At 36.7% G+C, this 26,917-nt stretch overlaps 2 long non-coding RNA genes across 3 annotated transcripts; both read right to left on the bottom strand.

Moving 5' to 3' along the window:
- Positions 1–245: 245 nt before the first annotated feature.
- Positions 246–8,625, bottom strand: LOC139126696 (uncharacterized). The gene is made up of 5 exons (XR_011550697.1): positions 8,306–8,625; positions 3,729–4,128; positions 3,154–3,306; positions 834–924; positions 246–517 (listed from the first exon to the last, which is right to left on the bottom strand). It is a non-coding gene; the product is annotated as an uncharacterized lncRNA (long non-coding RNA).
- LOC139126697 (uncharacterized) lies at positions 4,510–7,070 on the bottom strand. Of its 2 annotated transcripts, XR_011550699.1 has the most exons (5): positions 6,904–7,070; positions 6,300–6,618; positions 5,695–5,937; positions 5,315–5,391; positions 4,510–4,710 (listed from the first exon to the last, which is right to left on the bottom strand). It is a non-coding gene; the product is annotated as an uncharacterized lncRNA (long non-coding RNA). The 2 variants fall into 2 exon arrangements; XR_011550698.1 differs by having other exon boundaries at positions 6,300–7,070.
- Positions 8,626–26,917: the final 18,292 nt, after the last annotated feature.

Raw genomic sequence — 26,917 nt, 5'->3', positions numbered from 1 at the left:
CCACAGAACAGTGCCACAAACGGCAAAAATTAGAGAGGCACCTTTTTCATCATATAGGCAGAAATCAATGTATTATTGCCTTATTTGTATTATACGGTGATTGTTTTAACAGCACAATGGCAAATTAACTGTAATGTTATTAAAAATTACTTCAATCCATAACATAAATGATCAAAACAGGCACGTGCATATAGAATAAAACATTTTTCTTGAAGTGACAAGACTCAAATAAATTACATGTACCAATAACAAAGTTTCGGGCAAACATCTTTTACAAACTCTCTGAATATCAAAAGTAACTTATCCCACAAAGTTGTATTTTAAAAAAGGGACAAATAAAGAGCTTTACAAAAAAAATAGGAAACGAAAAGGAAAGGTACACAGAAACTGAAAAAAATACAAATTGAAATGATCAAATACCTTCATTTTAAATACAATATGAAAATACAGACAAAATTAAAAAATGAGAAATACTTGAAATCAAATGGACACCTGCAACTGCCAGGGTCGTTGTATTCTGTAAATAGATAAGCAAACAAGGTTATTTACATCTGTACTTGTTAGTATATATACTAAATCATAATGAAAGCATTTAGAAGTATTTCATTCTTATATTTTCATGCTAAAAATTCAACTTTCCAATGATATTTCATGTAAGATAAAACTGAAGGAAGTTTCATTTGAACATGTGAAAACATCCTAAAATGGTAAGTCATCATTACATATACTGGTCCATGAACTGAGAATGCTAATATATTCATCTGACATTCTATTGCTTGTACTCTAAAGATTATGGCAGGCTGCAAATTTTGAAAATATTGGCTTATGCAGACCACAAATGTGTGCAGCCTGTTCATTCAGCTATGGGCATATTCTTGCTGTGGTCCTGATGACGCTCTTGCACAACGTTTGAATGTTTTCTTACTGAAACACAAAAAATAAAAAATAGCGTCAATGACACTGTAACTCCCATCCTGGACTATTTAGTGTTTGTTCTCTGGTCAGATATTTGAACATGTGTGAAAGGGATAAAGTGCATGAAGTGAAAATACTTAAATGTAATGTACTGGAGACAGTGAAATATGTTTAATGTAATTATTCAGAATATAAAATGGAAAAAATACAGAATTAGATATATCGAATACTGTGATACAACCATTAACTCAACAAGTCATTTACAATGACATAGTCCCCACTTGTAATAGGAGTATTAGTCTTGATGGGGCAGGAAAATGTGGTCATTAAGAAGTATCACTGGAGTGTATATGTTGAGATCTATGGGCACATAGGTCTATGTCGTTGTTCCCAATTTGAAACACATGAGGCATGTCTAAGTTATGGTTCTAAATCGGGAAAAAAGATCAGACCTCTAGCAGTATTGGCCAGCCAAGAAATACTTATGCGCATTATAAATGAGGTACAAGATGTGACATCTTAAGGTCTAATATCCTATCAAAATTGGAGGGTATAGAACTTGTGGTTACTGAAATATACATATATATGTATAATCAAGGTCAAAGGTCATCGAGGTCACATCACATTTTGAAAAAAAAATTATATTGCTAATTAATCCCTATATGCCAAAAAATCAGATCTCTAGCTCTATTCGCTTGCCCAGAATAAGATGTGTACATAATTAATGAAGTAAAGCGTGTGTTGTCATAAGGTCTCCCATCCTACTAAATACAAAGGACATAGCACTTGTGGTTACTTATTTATTGACATAAACATATATTTTAGGTAAAAGGTCATCGAGGTCACATGACATTTGGTCAAAAAATTTCTCTCCTATAGTTAGCCCTATATACCAAAAATCAGACATCCAGCTCTATTGGCTTGCTCAGAATGAGATATGTGCATAATTATTGAGGTACAATATGTGGCGTCATAAGGTGTCCAATCATACCAAATATGAAGGGTGTAGCACTTGTGGTTACCGAGTTATGGAAAAATATGTATATTTGAGGTCAAAGGTCAAATTTGTTTTGCTAAGTTATCTCTATATACCAAAAATCAGACCTCCAGCTCTATTGGCTCGCTCAAAATTAGATATGTGCATAATTAATGAGGTACAATATGTGGCATCATAAGGTGTCCCATCATACCATACATGAAGGCTGTAGCACTTGTGGTTACTGAGTTATGGACAAATATGTATATTTGAGATCAAAGGTCATCAAGGTCACATGACATTTTGTCAAAATATCCGAGATATCTTCGTGAACGGATGGACTTACGGAAGGACGAACAGACGGACATGACCCAATCTATAAGCTCACTGGACTTCATCCTTGGGGACTAAAAATTGTGTCACTGCATCCTTTTTGCAATATGAATACGATGAGAAACTAAATTTTTATTTTTCATGGCCTTATACATGGGAGTCTTTGGAGATCTGCCTTATACATGGGAGTCTATGGACGTGTAAACTAAAAATATGCAAATTTCACCACGATTTGCCCAAATTTGGGAAAGGTCACTCCTATGCACTTCCATACCAAGTTTCAAATCAATCGGACTTGTGGTTTCAGAGCAAGAGATTTTTTGACCAAAAATGGGAGAAAATTACAAAAAAAATTCATGAAAAATAGCAAGTCCAAGATACTGACCCAAGATGTGCACAATCATTTCATGTCAGCCCAAATTACTTACATGCTAATTTTTCATGTAATCTGCTCAGTGGTTATTGAGTTTTTTCAATTTTGACTGTTTTTACATTTTTTCACTTAATTTGCATATTTTTGGCAATGACAACTTCATTTGAACAAAATCTCATCTACAGCCCATCATCCATGTACACACCAAATATCAAGATGAAATGTACAGCGGTTTTGGAGTTTTTGATGTTGACGGACAGACATACAGACATACAGACATACAGACATTTCCCTAGCCTATAAGAATAGCTTCCATTGCCATATATACATATGGCTATGGGAGCTAAAAAAAGGATATGATAACTTTCTTTCAAAGAAGCAAACAGAGTTGTTTCACTGAAAGTAGGTCAAAATAATGTAGACGAAATACATCTTCTGTAGTATATATATAACACATAATAAATCTGACACTGAAAGCTTGAAAATCGTGACAAGCAGAATACTGAACCTTTACTGACTTTAGCAACAAAACAGTGTACAGTTGTAAAACACATACTTTACAGCACTTGTTCACATGATTTCCGATGAATGCCTGCCCGTGGTAAGAATGACGTCCAACACCAAATGACTGCAGAGCTTGGTCAATACCGCAGACTACAAAACCACATTGTTTTGGCAGTTTCGCTTTTACGTCTGTAGCTTCAGATATCTAAGAAAACAAAGATAAACACTGTGTTGTCTGGAAAGTATTGACTGCACTACAAATGTGCACAAGCCAAAATTCTGAAAATGCAGCATAGACATGACTGTGCACTTGAGATTGACAATGTTATTGCTTATCATCACAAAAATGATCTTACTTCTGGTATCAATATGCCATTTTCAAAGATGAAGGAGACCCTCTGAGATCTCAGGTTGCTAGACAGGTTATCTGTGGGTGTTCTCACATGATACAGGCTAAACAAACATTACATGTTTATTTAACATGGCAACTATTCCAGTTTGATAAAAAGTTTGACTTGGCTAGCAACTCACTGCCACTGAAATTAATTGCAAGATTTCAAAATTATCACAAAATCATGTATTTTTATTTTGTTAATGTAGTATGGTCTTCTATTAATAAATACTAACCTTCCTGTCAGCTTCTTCACTGAGTTCCTGCACTTTCTCCTGGGCTTTTTTAACTTTGCCCAAGGTCATTAGTGGCGGTCTGCCATCATCTTCACTGTTGTCGTCATCATCATCATCATTGTCACAGTCATCATCAGCAAGGAGAGCCTTTTCAACACTATCAGCCAAGGTCTTAGCTTCTTCTTGGAGTTCTTTTCGCTTCCCACTGTAATGTCTCGACTTGTTTCAACATGGCCACATATGTGTCAAATCCAGCAGGCTTCAGCACGGGTTCATCAATGTCATCATCTCTCTCCAGATTCGTGATGATCTTGATATCCAGTACTGCACAGCTAGCTTCCATCATGGTGAAAAACTTTTAAAACAAGCCAGGACTGATGTGCAACCCTGGGACTGCAACCTGTGATAAAATATAAGGGTTAGCACATGTATCTTTTACTTTTAATGTATGACAATATCTTGTAACTTTCATACCTACCTATTTATGAAGAAAACACTACATAAAAATATACAACAACTAGATTGATCACAATTGCTGACATATGTGCTGGCTTCACTGTCAATTGTTTTCTCATATAGCTTCACTAATAAACTTCTATTTGTGCACACCGTTATGGACATAGTGGCATGCATACATGTAGATAGGTCACAGTGTGGTCTGTTGAACTGTTCAGAGAAAGGTAAAGTGAACTGATTGAAACAGAACAGAGCTATATGTTTAGTTGGTCAATGGAAGCAAACAACATAGTGGATTGAATTGATTAGTACATACATCTGTGCAGTGGTACATTGAAAAGTGGCTTTCTGACACTATTGTAGTGCTGCATGGCATGCCTTAGGTTTCCACCAGTTGAAAGAAATTCACTGTGACATTTTCTGATATCATCAAGGTTTCTCATCTTCATTGATGACAATAGTTGTTCCTGCTTCAGCAACTGTGCTTGTTCCTTGCTGATCACACAGCATACGCAAAAATATTTCCCTAAATTATTTCAATGTGAGGAAGACAAGGAACAAAAACTGACATAATTACTTAAAAACCTTAGTAGGTATAGACAGACTGGTGTTCATGAAGTCAATTTGATGTGCATGTGTGAACTCTTGGAGAGGATGTACCTGTAATATGCAAACTTATCAATTTAAATATTTATTTCAAAGAAATTCATGGTTACTACATTTTGCATTGCCAGTATACATATTAATACTATGTGTAAGAATTCAATTGAGAAATAAACACAAGAATTTCTACAGAGGAAAACAATCATTTGTCAATAGCTTGCAAATATTTATCAAGATCTGACCCACTGTGTACCCCTTCCTTTAAATTTATCTGACTAATCAATGTTAGTTGTGAATGTCTTAAGTCAACGAAAAACTACAACAAATTATCATAATTGTGTTCTACAGCATATCATACACAATGCATGCTCATTATTAACAGACGCACAGATTGCAAACTGATAGGTCAAGGACGTACACATATAAATCATAGGTAAAACTGAAGTATACACAATAAACTGCCTGTCCTGTCAGTGCCTCAACTTTTCTTATGCATAAATCATAGCATGCAAGTATACATTTCATACCATTTGGTCCAGACAATCCATAACTCTTGGCCAGATACTCATAATCTCCCATCATCCGTGCTAATAGTGTCTTGTCCCTGAAATAATTGTCCACACCATTCTAAATTAATGCCCATGTTTCTACACATCAATGCATTTTGTACATGCAAGAAAACAACTTTGCCTTTTGTACTATTTAATGTAGGTATCATATTTATGCTGCATAAGTTTGGTCAGATTTGCACATTGTTTTTCAGATTTTGGATCAGCAGTATAATGCATGTATTAAACTTGGATAACCAATATGTATGTATCTTAAGTTCCAAATATTGTACCAAAATAGATATATGGTACAATCTGTTCATTGTTTAGTAAAACACAGTATGCATGTTTAGACTTACTTCCACTTTGTGCAATCCAGTTTGTCTACCTGACCTCTGTTAAAAGCTAAAGCTATTTCTAAATTGTAATAGGAATCAGGTGCTGCAAATGTACTCCAAATCACTGTATTATCTGCTACATTTGGATTGCTGATGTTAGCAACTTGGTAAACCATTCTCAGGGTTCCCTGACCCTTGTCCCCACCTAACTTTATCCAAATTTCACTGGTAGGTATTGTACCATGCCAGGTAAGTTTGCTAGACCTGAAGACAAATATGAACAAGATGCAAAAACAACAGTAACACATATATTCAGTAATATGTGATAACAAGATTACTTATCCACAGTCTTTCTCTACATGATCATAATAGAGTTTGCACACAATCCCAAAAGTCTGACTGCAAGCCTGCTGTCCCAATATTAATACTCATGTGCTTATATAAGAGCATATAAGAACAATCTAGAACTTTTATTGACATGCTAATTACTGTTCTAAAATTCTCTCTCTTACACAACTAATTAAATTTCCAGAAATTCTAAACATGACTTATTAAATTCATGGTTGTGAGGTCAAGAAGGACAGTGACCTTGATGAGTGTGGGGGAAAATGACCTGCATAACATACCTCACTTCCAATATTCACATGCCATGCCTTGAAGTAACACCGTAATTTCCTCTTGGCAGCCCATGTTGTTCCCATAGCAACTTCCAAATGAAGGCCAGCACCTGGAGGTATGTCAGGAGTGAGTCCCAAGATCTGGAGGATTTTCCTTCTAGTCCTTTTGTTGATGTCTCACCTCCTCTCACTCAGCTGCAGCATCGCATCACCACCACCTGACAATGTCTCTCCTCTGACTTAACTGCAACACCCTCTGACGTCTTGTCCTAGTGCTAGCTTCTGAGGTTGTTTTTCGTGGCTTTGGTGTATATGTTAAACACAATGGCTGAAAAAAATCACACCAAAAATTGAAAAACCAAATTTATCTTTCAAAAGTATATGTGGGTGATAAATTCATGAAATTGGACTAGCTCATTACTTGATGAAATTAATTTGTTGAACCACTACCAGGTCACACATGTACTACAAAACCAAATAAATGTTATTACAAATACAAATTTACAAATTATCATATTCCATGATAACTTTATCAGAAGAATTTACTCCAAAATCTAACTGTATATTGATATGTGGGTATAGATCAGCAAGAGTAATGCAGGTAAAAACTCACCTGGCCCTTTGTTTTAACCTTTATCAAACTATCATCACTTCTGTTTGCTTCTATTTTTTTCTTGACAAGTGTTGTTGCCATTTCTTCATACTGTGGCAGCATATGCACCGCTGATACATTCTGCAACATAATTTCTGCGGCCTTCACTGCACATATATTGTTCTGCCTATCCCTGATGTTTCATCATTTGATGTCTCGGTATTGATTGTGTCAGGAATGGGGACTGGAGTATGGTGGCTTCTGATGGGAAATGGGCTCACTGACGAGAAGCAGTGGTCTCCAGCAATAGACTGGTAAACACACCGTTCCGTGTTGTGTTGCAGATCTTGCAGTGGCACAACTGACTTACAACCGACATTCCCATAATCACATGTGACTGTGGCATTTGATAGCAGTTTGCAAAGGCAATGGGGGGACTTACAATAGATTCACACATAATAGAGAGACGGCACACAGGACAGGATGAAGAAACTTGCAACCACTGACACAAACATTCAGCACAAAACACATGTGGTCCATCACACAAAAGTTGTATTGGTCCATCTATTATGTCTTTGCAAATGGGACACTCCATTTCTTCAATGAGATCATTGAACCTCTGTCTCTGCAAGGGAATGAATCTTCTCATCTTTTTCCTGCCCTCTGTTTTACAGCTGCTGTTAGATTTGTACTGCCATGAGTTTCACTCTGTAGTTTCCCCGTCTTTCCTGTCTCCTGCCAGTGATACCAGAAATGTCACTGCCTTGGTATTGACTTGGTCTGCCCCTGTTTTTACTGTCTTTCTTTTTCTTCCCTGCCTTACACAATGCATCACACACCGCACATCTCCGTACTCTACAGTGTCTGGACCATTTCACTAAGTGTGTCCCTGGCCGATAGGTTTTGTTATTGCTTTCTGCCTGCTGCCATGAAGCAATGACTCTCTTACAGAGACAACAAAAATTGGACGGGTGAACATCAGAATGTCTTCACTAAAACTGTACTCTGAAACAATTCTTAACTCCACGATAAAATTGGAGCATGGATAACTTGTGCCATTTATTTTCCGTGCACAAATACGACACCGGTTTTTTAGCACACGAGCATGAAATTCGAATGACATTTTCACAGTCTAGGCCAACAGACGATTGAAAAAGGCGCCAGAAAATATGCCAGTGTGTAAACAAACCCGTTACCAGGGAGACATGCGTGATGGTCCGAAAAACTATGCTCAACTGCAACGCACATATGGACGTAAATAAAAAACCCACACGCATAAAAAATAACCCATGACAAATCACGCCATGAAATGTACAGATTAAATCACTGCGGACACGGTGAAATCGGTTTCAATCTTGTTAAAATTGATTTACTTAAAATCTGAACCTCGTAAATTACACAACACATTAATGAAAATACTTACAGACCGCCATGCTTTATGTTATCAAGTTGTCCGTGCTAAGAAACTTCTCCTGCAAATGTCACGAGGTCAAAGGTAAACTAGCGATAAACATCCAGCTATGCTGAGTATGCCACCTTATTAATTGAGAACAGCTTTCAATATCACATTTGAATGCATTTTTTAAATGATTATGGGTCAGAATTCGAGGAACAACACGCGCACGGCGAGCGATCGTCTCGGTATGCACACAATACGATGGCCGCCATCACTGAGAGTGCGTTCGGCAGTTCGTTATTTGTTTGCTCAACCTAAGTTGCCAAAGTCGGCCGCGCCGGAAGCAAAACACAGGTGACGTAGTCTGCCTGTATGAGCATGCGCAATTGAGCCTGGGAGCGCGAGAATGTACCGTAGAACTGTCTCGCGCTATCATGTCGTTCAGCTATAAAATGTGTGCATGTTAACAGAAACTGGAATTACTGCAGAGAATACTTTCCAGGACATCACATGTAAGTCTCTTAGGTACCAAGGAGGACGTTTAGGAAATCCTTTCAGAAAGTTCACGCCGTCTGTGGCCATTTCGTTCTGCACTGGCTGCAGCGTATACAGTATTTCTACTGTACAGTGCACATATTGCCGGAACATATGCGATGGAATTTTGCGTTTCACGTCGTTCAATCATTCAGATGGAAATACCGCCCTTCTCAAACTTTGAAAAAAAAGGGTGACAGACTTTGGAATGCTAACTCTTGTATATCAAGAATGACGTAATTTAATGAGAAGATATTTGTATTCGAGCATGGCTACAGTTTTTGATTCGAGAACTCTCATCATGGACCGTGGTTGTATTCAACAATATCGAGAGGGCTAGGGTGAGTCGAACTTTTTCCTATGTCCATGTAGCACTTGTGCAAAAATAAGCGAATCCACAGGCCTTTGGCGAATCAATAAATGCGTTTTTCACCAAGCTGAAAGGTTGAAAGATGCGTCCGTCACTTTGGGACGAGCTAGATAAATGCAGTCAAACCAAACTGGGCACAGAAATTTGCCATAATATGACATTGTTCTGGAAATAGTTACCATGGCAACTCAAGTCTGGTTTTTGTGTTCTCTGACCCGAACTCCCCCAATAGATAATTTTCATGTCAATCAAAGTAACGTTTCATGGGATATTAGAAAAACTGAAATTTTCAACCCCTAAAATGGTTACCATGGAAACATGGGGCAGTGAATTCGATATCATATTTGGTCTTTTCGACCCAAAATACCCATATGATGAAATTTTCACAGAAATTGAACCTATTATTATTCGCGTTATTATTTCTATATAATACTTATATTAATTATTAATACACGGCAATTGTGCATACCCATTCCTAATGGGTGTCTGCCAAATCACGTAACCACAACGCGCCAATGTTGGCACTTTTCTAATGATCCATATTAAAAGTGCCTTTTATATCAAGCCCAAAAGTAAACTTTCTTTGCCAAACAGGTCGGTAAAACGAATTTTCCTGTCTATCTTGTCATAAAGAAATAGATGTGACAAAGTCAGCTTTGCTGTGATCAGTGCCCTTTATGACTTTGAAATGACCAAGTAAGTGTGATATCTCAAATACCATGCGGGTTCGTCCGAGAAATTTCGGCTGGGAAAGTTCATGTGAGGTGTAAGTTCGAAAGGAAAAATCCCATTCAATCCCATTCATTTAACAGTTATGTTGTATTTTTGAAAATTACTGGGATACAATGATAACAAGCTTTCTGTATACATAACGAGATTGTTGATCATTACGTTGACAATCTGATGAACAATGAACATAAAGCGGCAATAAAATAATAATTTTCTGCGTGCAGATCATCATGAAAGTGTTAAAGAACAGCAGTATGAAGAATAATGTGGGCAAAGTGGAACTCGCTTGTCGTTTGTGAAAAGTGGTAGCATCACACGAAAAATGAAAGTTGTAAAGTTTTCGTGTTTTTTTTAAAATCAAGTCAGAGTGTTTTATATCGAAAATTCCAGCCCAGGCTAAGGTCACATTTTCCTGTTTAGCATACCCCTTATAATAAATAAAATCCCGAGAATGGACTGCTTATTCCTTTGATGTGCTGTTCACATGTGTAAAATATGAATATGTCCTTCGCCGACATTTGTACCATGTGTTATTTATTTTCTTTCAGATTGACCCTTTGGTAGTGGTATCCATGGATGACATGGCGTTATCCCGATACTTTTCTTCACCTGGTGACCGACTTGCTGTATTTGAATTTTGTCGACGATTGTTGACGCAAGTAGACGCACCGAATAAAGAAAAACAACCAGTACTGGTACAAAAATTTAAGAAAAAGTGAGACGACTTAATCGAGTAGAACCTCAAGAGTCAGAAATGCCGGACGGTGTTACATCATCTGAAAGAAACAAGCAAAGTCTGATCAATAAAAACACGCACAAAAGGGTTGAGTTTAGATGGTTCAACTATGAATATGACACCAATGCATTCAAGCAAATTCACGCCAAGACGGGCAATAGTGCTGCCATTATGTTTGTAAAATAAGTCAATTCAGAAATCAGATCTGTTACACTTAGCAACAGAGTACTTTTTCCGAACGGTATATCAGCTAAGGGAAAGATTGACGATTTCGATTTAGATATTAGAGACAAGTATGACAATGATATCGATGAAAATGCTACGGTGGGTGAGATGGGTGATAAAAGCCGTTTCAGGGTGCAGCAATTTCGTATGGTAACTACAAAGAAAAAACTTTCGTCTAGTGAGCTGTCTTTAAACAATGAATATGGTATAGTGACTGTACAGTCCAACAACACTGACGAAGCAAACGGAGGATTATCTGCAAATCGTCAAGAAGATCTGATGGAGACACCCATGGAACAGTCACCAATGGAGCAGTCTGGGGAAGGACAAGACATATCTATGGAGCCGTTTATCTGTTCTGATGGCAATGAAGGTCCACCTGGCCAGTCTGATAAAACCGTTAACCCAATCGAAAACGACAGCTATGATTCCAATTCTACACAGAGAAATTGTTCAACCATGCCTCCACAAGCCTGTAATGATGTTTCAAATATTGAGGAAATTGGTAGCGGGCAAGAGGGTTTTCAAGATGGGTCTGACCCCCGCAGTTTATCTAGTGATCCTTACCAATCGACCCAATGTCAAGATCATAGTGACCTGGATAAAACTCGAAGGTTACTGATACATCTAAGCAATATAGTAGATGACATGCTCAATGCATTCTCCGATCCAGACATCATACATGATTATCCTAATTTTAAGTTCATGTTACCGAATGGAGATTTGGAGGAAACAACCGGAATTGGTGTCACACGAGATTGCTACACAGGATTTTGGGAAGAGTTCTACGAAAGATGGACAGTCGGAAACATCTACCGGGTACCGCACTGTAAACTCAACTATTCCAGCAGTATGTGGAAAAGTGTAGGAAGAATATTAGTCAAAGGCTGGGAGCAAGTAAAGTACTTTCCCATTGCGTTCGCTCCGCCTCTTATGCAGGAAGTGCTTTTCGGAACCCAAGACGACTTACTGGAGTCTTTTTTACTGTTTGTGCCAGAAATCGAGCGAGAATTGTTATGCGAAGCTTTGCGAGATTTCCAGTCTGTTGACAAGGAAGAACTGTTAGAAGTTCTCGATGGTCATCAATGCAAAAGAAATCCCTGCACCGCTAACATTCGTGACATCGTCATTGAAATTGCCCATAAAGAATTAATTCAAGAGCCGATGTTCGTGATCGAGTCGTGGAGGGCCATACTTCGACCTGTTGCAAATACCATTGGCAACATGAGTTTACTAGACCTGTACGAGGAGAAGAAACCAACGACAAGAAAAGTTGTCAAGATGTTGAGTTTTCCTGATCCTATTAGTGTGGAGGCCACTGCCGTGGCCAACAATCTTCGCAGATACATTCGAGAAGTTGATGGTCCGACCTTGAAACGCTTCCTACGATTTTGTACTGGGTCTGACATCATGCCTGATGATCCTATTAAGATTTATTTGTAAATCTTGAAGGCATTCAGCGTCGACCAGTTGCATACACTTGTTCAAACTTACTGGAACTACCATTGCATTACGAAAGCTATCCTGACTTTCGCGCCGACTTTAATGCTGAATTGAACAATAGTGAATGGCGGATGGACATAATTTAGAGCGATTTCATAAGTGCTCTGAACAAACGTTACAAATTTTATAGATGGATTATCCATTTTATTCTGTTGAGACATTGTCATGGATGTTTGGCATATGCTATAACTGCAATCAAAACTCCAAGCTTCGTTCTTTGTTGTCCTTCTACTTTACTAGATTTACACCATTTGATGACGATTTCTAGTTGTTACTAATGTTAGATTTTCAGCTTAGTTATTTTGTTAATGTTTAATATTGAAGTATGTATGAATTTGAAAAATCAGTCATAACAAATTAATCTGAGCATTTTCTAAAATTTGTCATTTTATACACAAAAGAGTTACTAGTGATAGTGTTTGCTAGTCTTGTTTGCTTATTTGTTATGCTATCCAAAGAAGTTTGTTTTTGATCACAGTTACCTTTCAAAGGTCAGTATTTAAAAAACGATGACATTTGTTACAGCACATTAGCTTAACTAAGTATATAACTCCAACAATGAAGCCAATATTTCTCTTTGTTTACCTTCGATTTTACCAGATTACAGTATTCAGTGACAATGTTCTGGTTGTTGGACTTTGCGATATGATGTTATTGTCCTTAGTATAACATTTAAGTATGTGTGGCATTTCCCAAAACAAGAAATTAACGCATTTGCTAGAGTGAACGTTTTTACTCTTTCGTATCTTACCATGGTGAACAATGTCTAGTGGTTCCCAATGTGAAAGGTTCCAATTTTGACAATGTAATTACGTTTAACATGTGTTTTCCATAAAATAAAGAACGAGTTTTATGTGTTTACGTAGTAGCTCGGAACTAATTCATTTACAATAATTATTGAGAGGATACAGTCTATCAACTGTAAAGAAACCCATGCATTTATTTTTGGTTTGCTCTAAATTGAGGCGACCATAGTAGAAACCTTACTACTGAATTTATTATCATGGCCACGGATTGCTGTAGATTAAAATGGCGGAACATTTGAACGAAAAATCTTGGAAAATTTAATGTTAATGCACGAAATCAAAAATTAAACTGACATCTGCAACAAAATCGGAACTCTAAATTTGTACACTTTTGCCAGTACAGTGTAACGCAAGGTGTGAAACAAAAGCAATTATTGACCGAAATCCCAACAGACATCGCACATTGGAAGCTGTCACTTCTTTTAGAGTTTTCCGCAGTGCTCCGTCCCTCTTGCTTCTCTCTATGACATAATCAACTTAATATAGAAATTAAGGCTGGGCTCATCCACAAGATTTTACACTTGTGTTGGCAAAGATAATAAGCTAACGAGACACTATCTTGAGAGCACACAAAAAAGTCTCCAGCACACATGACAAGATCTCGTGCACACAAGAAAAGATCTTGTGATCATGAGATAGTTTCTTGTGCTTACGAGATCTTTTTTGTGATCACAAGATCTTTTCTTGTGCTCACAAGATCTTTTCTTGTGATCACAAGATCTTTTCTTGTGCTCACGAGATCTTTTCTTGTGATCACGAGATCTTTTCTTGTGCTCTCAAGATCTTTTCTTGTGTTCTCAAGATCTTTTCTTGTGCGCACGAGATCTTTTCTTGTGATCACGAGATCTTTTCTTGTGCGCACGAGATCTTTTCTTGTGATCACAAGATCTTTTCTTGTGCGCACGAGATCTTTTCTTGTGATCACAAGATCTTTTCTTGAGCTCTCAAGATCTTTTCCTGTGATCACAAGATCTTTTCTTGTGCTCTCAAGATCTTTTCTTGTGATCACAAGATCTTTTCTTGTGCTCACGAGATCTTTTCTTGTGATCACGAGATCTTTTCTTGTGATCACGAGATCTTTTCTTGTGCTCTCAAGATCTTTTCTTGTGTTCTCAAGATCTTTTCTTGTGCGCACGAGATCTTTTCTTGTGATCACGAGATCTTTTCTTGTGCGCACGAGATCTTTTCTTGTGATCACAAGATCTTTTCTTGTGCGCACGAGATCTTTTCTTGTGATCACAAGATCTTTTCTTGAGCTCTCAAGATCTTTTCCTGTGATCACAAGATCTTTTCTTGTGCTCTCAAGATCTTTTCTTGTGCTCACGAGAAACTATCTCGTGAGCACAAGATCTTTTCTTGTGCTCACAAGAAACTATCTCGTGAGCACAAGATCTTTTCTCGTGATCTCAAGATCTTTTCTTGTGCTCTCAAAAAACTATCTCGTGAGCACAAGATCTTTTCTTGTGCTCACGAGAAACTATCTCGTGAGCACAAGATCTTTTCTTGTGATCTCAAGATCTTTTCTTGTGCTCTCAAGAAACTATCTCGTGAGCACAAGATCTTTTCTTGTGCTCTCAAGATCTTTTCTTGTGCTCACGAGAAACTATCTCGTGAGCACAAGATCTTTTCTTGTGCTCTCAAGATCTTTTCTTGTGCTCTCAAGAAACTATCTCGTGAGCACAAGATTTTTTCTTGTGAGCACAAGATAATATCTCATGAGGACAAGATAGTTCACAACCTTGAAAGCTTTGCTACAATGGATCGACTTGACGCTATTCGTTTGTACTTTTACATGGGGCTAAACTACATTGAAATCTTAGCTTTATTGTCTTCCAACCATGGCATCGTCATAAGCAGTCGTCATTTGAAGCGAATACTGAAGGAGAACCATTTGTTCAGGCGTAAACACTACTATAACATTGGAGATATCATCTTGTTCTTGACTGATCAAATCGACTGGTCAGGTAGGATTCACGGATATAGATGGATGCATTTGAAGTGCCTGCAACATGGCCTAAACATAGACAGAGAGACCGTTCGACTGCTTTTACATGTTATTGACCCTCAAGGTGTGGAATCGAGAACACGAGGCCGTCTTCGACGTCGGAAGTATTCGTCGCCAGGTCCAAATTTTATGTGGCACCTAGATTCGTACGACAAACTTACTCCTTATGGAATAGCAATAAATGGCTGCATTGATGGTTACTCGCGAAATGTTTTGTGGGCAGAAGCTTATCACAGTAATAGTGATCCGAGAATTATTGCTGGATATTTCATGGATGCTGTGCAAAACTTAGGCCGTTGTCCCAGTAAAGTTCGCGCCGACTTTGGTACTGAAAATGGACATGTTGAACAGATGCAGCGATTTATGAGAAACGATGAAAATTGTTTCTATTATGGAACAAGCCAATTGAACCAACGCATCGAAAGATGGTGGGGCATTTTTCGCTCTCACTGTGGTCAGTATTGGCTTGACATTTTCGAAGGTCTCAAACGTGATGGCCATTTTAGTGGTGATGCACTGGATAAAAATTTAGTTCGTTTCTGCTTCATGAAAACAATTCAGGTAATGTCCTCGTACATTTTCTTCAAACCAAATAAATATAATTACATTACCCCAGTAGATTGATATGTAAATACATGCACTGTGCTCAGATTACTCACGACAAAAACATTACAATGCTATTTCGGTTAGAGAGCACACTTTGCATGTCGCCAATTGTTATGGCTGTCATGCTGTCATGAAATTACAAAGTTTTAACAATTCCTTTTTCTCTTCTCTGTACATTTGGAGATTGATGGATTCCTGGACAATGAAATCACAAACGCGAATTAATTAGGCAAAACAGTGGCAAACTCTCTCTTAACTCTCGCTTAATTGTATTTCATGACAGTTGCGATTTTGTAGAGTATAAAAAACGATGCAAGTGTGGAGACAACAATGCCTATAAATCATCATCAATCAATCAATCAATCAATCAATCAATCAATCAACCAACCAATCAACCAACCACTCGATGTATTAATCAATATCTTGACATTACACGTGTTCCACTGAAGAAAAGGCAACTGACGAAATGAGTTTGAGTAAGTGCATTTTAATGATCATAGCAAGCGTTAGCAATTTGTTTTCGCTGATAATTAGAAAAAAAAGTCATATCAATCTTTCCCATAGAAGACGTTAAAATATTGTAACCATTAATTGTAAAATAATTAATATGGAAATAGCAGTCTATATAGAATGGTAGACGGTGTTTGCTGAAAGAAAAATATTTTGAGTGCATAACTGTTTTTCTTAAGTTCATTGGTCGCTCGGGTAGTACGATGTGTGGTCTATTGCTGATAGCTTTAGAAGCTGGAATGTAATGAAATGAAAAGTATGATTTTCCCGACAATTTCAACATTTCTATTAATTGTGCAACAATTGCATTTTTTCTTTTTGCGTTTATCTTCCTATTTTAGGAGGATTTGTCCCTAAATATCATGGCAATAGGTAATACTTTTCTGTGTTTTAATATTTCGCACAAACTGTGTGAAGAAACCTTATCATTACGTTTTCTTTTAAATTCGGTTATACGTTTGTAACCTTATCAATACATAATAAATCTATCAATCTTTTATTTCTTGAAATGAAAATTTGTAAAAGAAAATCCTGACAGACAAAATATTAGTCCATGTGCCAATAGAAAATATGCGGACACAACAAGAAAACTGCTGTGATAACAAAATAGACAAAGAAATAAGAGTGCCACTTCAATTTTTTTCAGGAAGAACTTGACGGTGCCGTGATTGAGTGGAATTGTCACAGAAGCAGCAGGTCACGTAATGCTGTTTCGCCAATCGGCAGACCCCATGTAATGTTCACAGTACCACAGATATACGGCAGTCGAGATTGCTCCGTAATTGTCACTCAAGAGGAAATTGATGTTTGCAAAGAAGAATGCGTTAAGAAAGGTCAATATCCATGTGATAGGGAAGTCTTTGATTTTTGCTGCATGCATATTCAAGATAATGACATACGTGTACCGACAGAACCTTATGCAGCAGCTGACTTGTATGTCTTGTTAAGAAATACTATCCGGAATGCACCACCCTCGTCCGATAGCGATAGTGAACAATGAAAACAAATCTATGAACTGAAAGGTACAACGTCGCTACAGTATTTTTTTAAATCAACGAATCATTGTTTCATGTTGGAAGGTATATGGAGGCTAACTTACAAAAACAACACTTAGAAAGCAGCTCGATTGGGTAAATTCATAGTCTCGTATTTGACCATACCATCAAATCCAATATTGCACTAAATATGTAGACCCGCGAATAAACACTATTTTCCCGCCTGTCCAATTTTGGAAAGACAAATATAGCTATGTTATGTTTTAACATATAATCTTCTCCTAGAGAAACAGTCTGTGTTTAACAATGAACATCCCTCAATCACACATGATTTGCAGGGGGGTGACGTGTAACACGTTCATGCATTTTATATGTCAAAGCATATTTTACGAGGCATTTCACAATGCAGTGAAACGTAACAGTTCATATTTTTACAGGAACTCTCCATGCATTATATTGAGCTTTTAATATCAGATGATTTCTGTCTATCGCAATTGGTACCAATACATTCAGATTGTCGTTGTTATGATTTACAGAGCTTTGTATAGCAGTACTGTATCAAAATAGGTATCACTTTGATTCGTCCATTCACGATTTTTCAAACAATTTAACAGTGCAGCAGATGTCTCACTTGTGTATTTTGTCTCATATTATCGAGACAGAAAGTACAGTTGGACATGTATATGTATATGTATGTATGTATGTATGTATGTATGTATGTATGTATGTATGTATGTATGTATGTATGTATGTATGTATGTATGTAAGGGCGCTAGGCAATATGTATGTATGAAGGAAGGTAGGATGTAAGAATGTTAAGAATGTAATTTCACCGTTTCATCGGTACTGACAGGGCATGTTACATCTAAAATTCACCCATTTTTGCCAGATTTCGACCGTTTACAGTGTTTTCATCGAAATTAAACCACACATGGGTTAGAATCATTGCTTGGTCTATCTTATCTTGGTGATTCATTGACTGATATATCGTTTATAGCCGTTAAAATGAAAAAGAATGGTCGATTTACAAAACAAGCGTTTTTCTCGCCTAGGCATTTTTCCATCAAATTTTCACATATGCTCGTCAAAAATGTGGTCTATAAAACTTTATCTTATTTTTTCATAACTTTTCTCACGCACAAGTTATCGCCAATTGAATTGACGAAGTTGTAAGAATAATGGGGTGCCAAACTTTGTTGAATGATTGTGTGAAAACGAAGACATTTTAAAAAATCTGAGATACGTTTTGTAGACGGCATAGTGAGGTGTAATTTACCGTCAATATTTTGACGTTTTGCCCAAGTCTGGCTTGAATTATACTTTTTTAAAGTCACACATTTTGACGTAAAGCGTGAATACTATTCATCGACCACACTTTTGATTGCAATAGCCGTAAACTTCATAAAAAATACCTTTTAGGTGATATATAATACATGGGTACAACGGTCTGTTTAAGTGCTCAAATTCGCGTCTAAAAATAGGTCATCGCAAACATATAAAGCTACCTAAGAAAACAAACAGTCGGGTCGGAAGGTAGGGTTCCCATGCACCCCATGGATGTATTTTTTTAACATACATTTTTGTAATCCTTAGGGTCTATATTTAATGAATTTTGATGTTCCCAAAATCAAATCGTGTCCCATGGGGTTCATTTGGCGCCATCTTTGCCGCCATCTTGGCCGCCATCTTGGATTTCAACGATGGGGTAGGGGTCACGTATCTACCGCTCGACGGAAACAGAAACAATAAAATACTATAAACGGTTACATTTTTAGAAAGCCAAGATCATGGCCTTTTCATTGATATATAACTTAATAGGGATTAATTAATATTCGAACGTCGATTAGACTTTATATCGGCCATTGGCCGTAAATCGTAAAATTTGCTAAATTTCACACCCAATAATTAAGTTCCCGTTCCTCAAAACAATTTTTCATAAGGTATTTATATATTTTTTGGAAGAACTCAGTGCAATAAACAAGAAAAACAAGATTAAAAGTATGTGTCTTGAGATTTAGTGGGTGCATGAGCTTGTTTTCTTATTACGCGGTATGCCACATATCCGTGTGTAACATAAGGGGTAGGGGTAATGTTTCCCTTTCTGTTTCGAATCATGAATGATGAAACCATAAAATGTTACATTTTTTGAAAGTGCTGCATCAGACCTTTCTAAAAATATATAGATTTATGGGGAAAAATTGCATATTCAAAAGTTACAAAGCTTAAACCTTTCGGTTTGTGTCGATTTTAAGTGATTTTTAAGAACGAAATTACAACATATGGGGTAGGGGTAATGTTTCCCTTTCTTCCTCGAACCATGAATTACGAAACCATATAAATGTTATACTGTATAAAAGCTCTGGAAATAGGCCTTACCAAACATGTATAGTTTTATTGGGAAAAGTCCATATTTTAAACTTACAAAGCTTATGCCTTTCAGTTTGTGTCAATTTTAAGTGATTTTTTAAGGACGAAATTACAACATATGGGGTAGGGTAATGTTTCCCTTTCTGCCTCGAACCATGAATTACGAAACCATATAAATGTTATACTGTTTGAAAGCTCTGAAATAGGCCTTTCCAAACATGTATAGTTTTATTGGAAAAAGTCCATATTTAAAAGTTACAAAGCTTAAACCTTTCAGTTTGTGTCAATTTTAAGTGATTTTTTTCAACAAAATTTTAATATAAGGGGTAGGGGTAATGTTTCCCGTTCTGCCTTGAACCATGAATTATGAAACCATATAAATGTTATACCGTTTGAAAGCTCTGAAATGGGCCTTTCCAAACATGTATAGTTTTATTGGGAAAAGTCCATATTTGAAAGTTACAAAGCTTATGCCTTTCAGTTTGTGTCAATTTTAAGTGATTTTTTTAAACAAAATTATAATATAAGGGGTAGGGGTAATGTTTCCCGTTCTGCCTTGAACCATGAATTATGAAACCATATAAATGTTATACTGTTTGAAAGCTCTGAAATGGGCCTTTCCAAACATGTATAGTTTTATTGGCGAAAGTTGCATATTTGAAAGTTACAAAGCTTAAGCCTTTCAGTTTGTGTCAATTTTAAGTGATTTTTTGAACAATATGCACAAAACAGTTAGTCCGTTGACCAGGTATCGAAATCATCCCCTCTAAGGCATTTTACCCACTATGATTTTCTGTTAGCTAGTATTCTCAGCTGTCATGATGGTGTGTGAGAGTGTAACGACTTGTTTGTGAAGGGCTGTCACGCCCTCGGTAGTAAAATAGGAATGGGCTAGGGGTAACATATTTACCGCTAGTCGGAAACAAAAACAAAAAAGTACCATAAACAATACATTCTTAGAAAGCCCAGATATAAGCTTTTTACTTTTTTGATAATTATTCGACTTTAGATGGCGCCAATATTCCGTACGTACGTGGCGGTCAGCAGCTGAATCATTCACATAACGAACGTTGATATGGCCTGAAACTTCGGTAAATTCATTCAAGCAAACTCTTGTTTGATTAAGTTGATAGTTTTCCTTTTTTTTATTTCGAGTATTTACCATGGCATGACTGAAACGAACCTTGAAACGAAGGCTGTACGTATCTATATTAGTCCGAGCCTGAGCGTGATCTGAGAGCAAACAGATCCGCAGATAATGCGAACGATCGCAACCGTTACCAACAGACTCATTATGCAGAGCCATGCCCCAAAACGCCCAACCAAACTTGGCACTAATCATGATCCCAGTCCATTTCGAGCCGGGCTTTAAGGGAAGTGCGGTGGCCTTTGAAAGACCCTTTGGTTTGGTTTTGTACCGTAGTATAGGAAGAAAACCCGACCTGTCGTCGTTGCTGTGAATGTTTGTGTTGTTTTTAGCCTCTTTTTTTGCCTATTTGAAGAATCGTCTTTGCAGCCTTCCATCCTGCGTTCTGTGTAGCGAGTGTCTTCGATCGCTCTCTTAAGTTTGTGATGTACAACTGTCTTGAGTCCCGGTGCTTTATTGGGTGTAGAGGTAAATATTTAGAGATCAGGGTGATATATTGGTTGCCGCAGTGTCTTTCCAGGTGTTGCCACTTTTAAAGGAATTCAACACTCGGTATTATGGCCTGGTAAGTATTCTTTAAGGTGTACCTGTAGGCTACGTGGTACTGAATAGGGGCCACTTAGGTTTCAACAATTCGATACTCTTGGCTTTCGCTTATACCCCGTTGTATGAGTAACTGGGATCGGAAATGGGAAAGGCTTAGTTAATATCCATCTTTGCTAATATTAATTCTCGTTTGGCTTACAGATTGCCACCTCTACTTGTTTCGGTGAAAATTTGACTTTCAATTGGACAAAACATTGAGTATGACTTTCTTCTGTGTGTTATTTAGGCCTATGAAAAATATGAAAATTGCATACATATTGTTGTCAAATATCTCAAATCTTAGATTGTAAGAGATAGGCTTAGGCTTCCCTGTAATCATACAAATGAGTTAAATGGGAATTTATTGGAGTAGATTACAGTAATCGAAGAGAATGGTTCACACTATAGAAAGACTTATCTCGGATTGCGGGGACCTAACTATAAAAGAACAGCACGGAATACTTGCCGGATGTATTGACTGTTCATGTACAGTACAGGCTAGTACAACATGGAATGTAAAACATACAAATCAAAGAAGTGGCAAAGTTTATATTACATCATTACTATCAGGATTAGGATTTTCCCAATCTATAAATAAGCTATTACTTGATTACACCTTGATTCAGCGTGACTAACATTTTGCATTTGCCACGCAACCAGCCATGCCCGTCCCTGGGATCGCGAACAATGCCTTTAACGAAGCTTTTGGAACGCTTTTTGTGAATTGTGTAAGAATGTCCCTTTGTGGTGTAAATGTGTGAAGCCGTTGTCTAGCTCGCTTGACTCTGATGATTATGTTGACTTATTTTTTCTCAGCTGCTGGTGGCTGATCTAGCTCGAAAGTTAGATCAATCTAGTCTCTCTGATTCGATCATGCTGGTGGGAGTGGTATCTTCAAGCATTGACCCTAAAACGTCCGTTTGTAGGGTCTTTGCTTCAAAGACGTCAGGGTCTAACATTGGTTAAATGTCATCCATGATAAGAAACTAATGATAGATTCACTCACAAGGCATTTTAAACATTGAGGTGTCAATGGGAAATAAGCCTTTTTAGTCATTTTCTGAGGTTTGTCTCGCCTTCTTATTGCTTGGTGTAGAGAGTGTTTGTTCGCCTTCTGTTTACTATTTAGTTGCGTAATTTGAATGCGTTCTGTGACATTTGCTTTTCGGGTTTTGTTCAGATTTTTTGCTATTGAATTTTAGTTCAGGTTGTTTAGTTCCAGAATTTTTTGCTATTGAATTTTAGTACCCAGTCGAAAATGTAATCCTCATTGGGAGTATATAGTGTTCTGCGTTGTAAAATAATTTCGACAAATTGGTTATGATCTCTTGTTTTCTGGTAAGGAAGGTAAAGTTTTGTCGATCCATATTATCTTATTATGGAGAAGCTATATTGTGGATTAATGGTGATTGGTTTTCAGCGATAAAAGATTCTCTCGTGTTCCCGTGTGGTATTAAAAGTAACACTATTAATAGTGAGCTCTGATTTGCCCAGACGGTCACGTGACTGTGCATGTATTTACGATATACAGTAAAGTTGGCCATTCCTATCTCCAAAGTGGGTTTCTTTCACATTGTTTGTATTTTCATCACAAGTTTCAATATACTGATATAATATAGCGATAAACAACCCCTATAAGTTGGGTACACCACTCGAGCTCGGTTTTGACCATTTCACTCCTTATACACACGACTGAAGTTCGTGCGTATATGTTGTTTACCGGTCGAAACCGTGTGCTATCCTTTCAAAGTGGTGCTTTATTGCTTAATATATATCTCTTGCGATACAATTAAAGAAAAGGGATTGATTGTTGCTGCTGTCATATCAACTTTGCGTGACGACTATGACATCCAATTTAGTGTTTGTGGGTTTGGAATATATATAATTTTTGACATATTATAGCTGTTAACTTTCTTTCCCTAATTTGAGTTATTGAAATGAGTAAAACGTCTTTTATTAACCACCATTTTAGCTTTTTATTGCTATTTAATGCCTATAGAGTATTTTTCTTGTTCCTTTTAACAAGTAAATGTCAGTAAAGTAACACAAACTTTTGAGTTTAGGCATTGTCACTGCATCATTTTGAGTTTACCCCATCAAGCCATATCTTGTTGGAAAAACAGCTGCGTTAGTGTTTCAGAGATATGATATTTATGTGGCTTCCTTATTCGCTGCGTTTTGTAAGAGAGGAAACATTATCCATACCCCTATCCCTTAAATGTATATTATAGAGGGATGTACGGCATACCATATATTAGGTAAACAATCGACGCATCCCATAAGTCTCAAGAAGATACACTCCTTTAATGTTTTTTACTTCTCTATTGCATTAAGTTCTTTCAACTGATATATAAATACCTTGTAAAAATTGTTTGGAGGAACATGAACTTAATTATTGGGTTTGAAATTAAGCAAATTTTACAATTTACATTTCATGTCCGATATAAAATCTAATCGATGTTTGAATATCGATTTATCCCCATTTAGTTGTATACCAATGGTAAGGGGATTATCTGGGCTTTCTAAGAATGTATTGTTTATGGTTTTTTTTTGTTTTTGTTTCCGACTAGCGGTAAATATGTTACCCCTAACCCATTCCTATTTTACTACTGAGGGCGTGACAGCCCTTCACAAACAAGTCGTTACACTCTCACACACCATCAGTTAAATGGAAAATAAGCAGATTATGACAGCTGAGAATACTAGCTAACAGAAAATCATAGTGGGTAAAATGCCTTAGAGGGGATGATTTCGATACCTGGCCAACGGACTAACTGTTTTGTGCATATTGTTCAAAAAATCACTTAAAATTGACACAAACTGAAAGCTTAAGCTTTGTAACTTTCAAATATGCAACTATCCCAAATGAAACTATACATGTTTGGAAAGGCCCATTTCAGAGCTTTCAAACAGTATAACATTTATATGGTTTCATAATTCATGGTACAAGGCAGAACGGGAAACATTACCCCTACCCCTTATATTATAATTTTGTTCAAAAAATCACTTAAAATTGACACAAACTGAAAGGCTTAAGCTTTGTAACTTTCAAATATGCAAATTTCCCAAAGAAACTATACATGTTTGGAAAGGCCCATTTCAGAGCTTTCAAACGGTATAACATTTATATGGTTTCATAATTCGTGTACAAGGCAGAACGGGAAACATTACCCCTACCCCTTATATTATAATTTTGTTTAAAAAATCACTTAAAATTGACACAAACTGAAAGGCATAAGCTTTGTAACTTTAAAATATGGACTTTTCCCAATAGACTATACATGTTTGGGAATGCCCATTTCAGAGCTTTCAAACAGTATAACATTTATATGGTTTCATAATTCATAATTCGAGGCAGAAAGAAAACAGTACCCCTACCCCATATGTTGTAATTTCGTTCTTAAAAATGACTTAAAATTGACACAAACTGAAAGGTTAAAGCTTTGTAACTTTCAAATATGGACTTTTTCCAATAAAACTATACATGTTTGGAAAGGCCCATTTCAGAGCTTTCAAACAGTATAACATTTATATGGTTTCATAATTCATGGTTTGAGGCAGAAAGGGAAACATTACCCCTACCCCATATGTTGTAATTTCGTCCTTAAAAAAATCACTTAAAATTGACACAAACTGAAAGGCTTAAGCTTTGTAACTTTCAAATATGCAACTTTCGCCAATAAAACTATACATGTTTGGAAAGGCCCATTTCAGAGCTTTCAAACAGTATAACATTTATATGGTTTCATAATTCATGGTTTGAGGCAGAACGGGAAACATTACCCGTACCCCTTATATTATAATTTTGTTTAAAAAATCACTTAAAATTGACACAAACTGAAAGCTTAAGCTTTGTAACTTTCAAATATGGACTTTTCCCAATAAAACTATACATGTTTGGGAAGGCCCATTTCAGAGCTTTCAAACGGTATAACATTTATATGGTTTCATAATTCATGGTTCAAGGCAGAACGGGAAACATTACCCCTACCCCTTATATTAAAATTTTGTTGAAAAAAAATAACTTAAAATTGACACAAACTGAAAGGTTTAAGCTTTGTAACTTTCAAATATGGATTTTCCCAATAAAACTATACATGTTTGGAAAGGCCCATTTCAGAGCTTTCAAACGTATAACATTTATATGGTTTCGTAATTCATGGTTCGAGGCAGAAAGGGAAACATTACCCCTACCCCATATGTTGTAATTTCGTCCTTAAAAAATCACTTAAAATTTACACAAACTGAAAGGCATAAGCTTTGTAAGTTTAAAATATGGACTTTCCCAATAAAACTATACATGTTTGGAAAGGCCCATTTCAGAGCTTTTAAACAGTATAACATTTATATGGTTTCGTAATTTATGGTTCGAGGAAGAAAGGGAAACATTACCCCTACCCCATATGTTGTAATTTCGTCTTAAAAAATCACTTAAAATCGACACAAACCGAAAGGTTTAAGCTTTGTAACTTTCGAATATGCAATTTTCCCCATAAATCTATATATTTTTAGAAAGGTCTGATGCAGCACTTTCAAAAAATGTAACATTTTTATGGTTTCATCATTCATGATTCGAAACAGAAAGGGAAACATTACCCCTACCCCTTATGTTACACACGGATATGTGGCATACCGCGTAATTAGAAAACAAGCTCATGCACCCACTAAATCTCAAGACACATACTTTTAATGTTGTTTTTCTTGTTTATTGCACTGAGTTCTTCCAAAAAATATGTAAATACCTTATGAAAAATTGTTTTGAGGAACGGGAACTTAATTATTGGGTGTGAAATTTAGCAAATTTTACGATTTACGGCCAATGGCCGATATAAAGTCTAATCGACGTTCGAATATTAATTAATCCCTATTAAGTTATATATCAATGAAAAGGCCATGATCTTGGCTTTCAAAAAATGTAACGTTTATAGTATTTTATTGTTTCTGTTTCCGTCGAGCGGTAGATACGTGACCCCTACCCCATTGTTGAAATCCAAGATGGCGGCCAAGATGGCGGCAAAGATGGCACCAAATGAACCCCATGGGACACGATTTGATTTTGGGAACATCAAAATTCATTAAATATAGACCCTAAGGATTACAAAAATGTAGGTTAAAAAAATACATCCATGGGGTGCATGGGAACCCTACCTTCCGACTAGACTAACCCTGGAGGGATTTCCATCATTGACACCATACTGTCGCAAAACCAAGCCATGACTTTAAATTGCGGCAAGTAATATGACGTCATATTACAACCAATTTGAACCATGTGCTGATGTAATATGGCACACTCTGCATACGTTTACTGAGTTTTTCATTGTGTGTAAATTTTCTGTGTTTTACAATTACTTACCCGCACACTCTTTAGAATGTTGAATAGACACAAAACACAGTTCCAAAACTTTGGCCTTATCAATTTAACAACTGAGTACAGACAGTATCACACTTTTGATAGGCATCATTATATGATATAAGTTGACCTAACAATAATTTTCATTAACTTCGAAAGTAAGTATTATTT

The sequence above is a fragment of the Ptychodera flava genome, unplaced genomic scaffold (assembly GCF_041260155.1).
Source record: "Ptychodera flava strain L36383 unplaced genomic scaffold, AS_Pfla_20210202 Scaffold_123__1_contigs__length_183110_pilon, whole genome shotgun sequence".
Taxonomy (NCBI): domain Eukaryota; kingdom Metazoa; phylum Hemichordata; class Enteropneusta; family Ptychoderidae; genus Ptychodera; species Ptychodera flava.
This window is presented reverse-complemented; position numbering and strand designations above follow the sequence as displayed.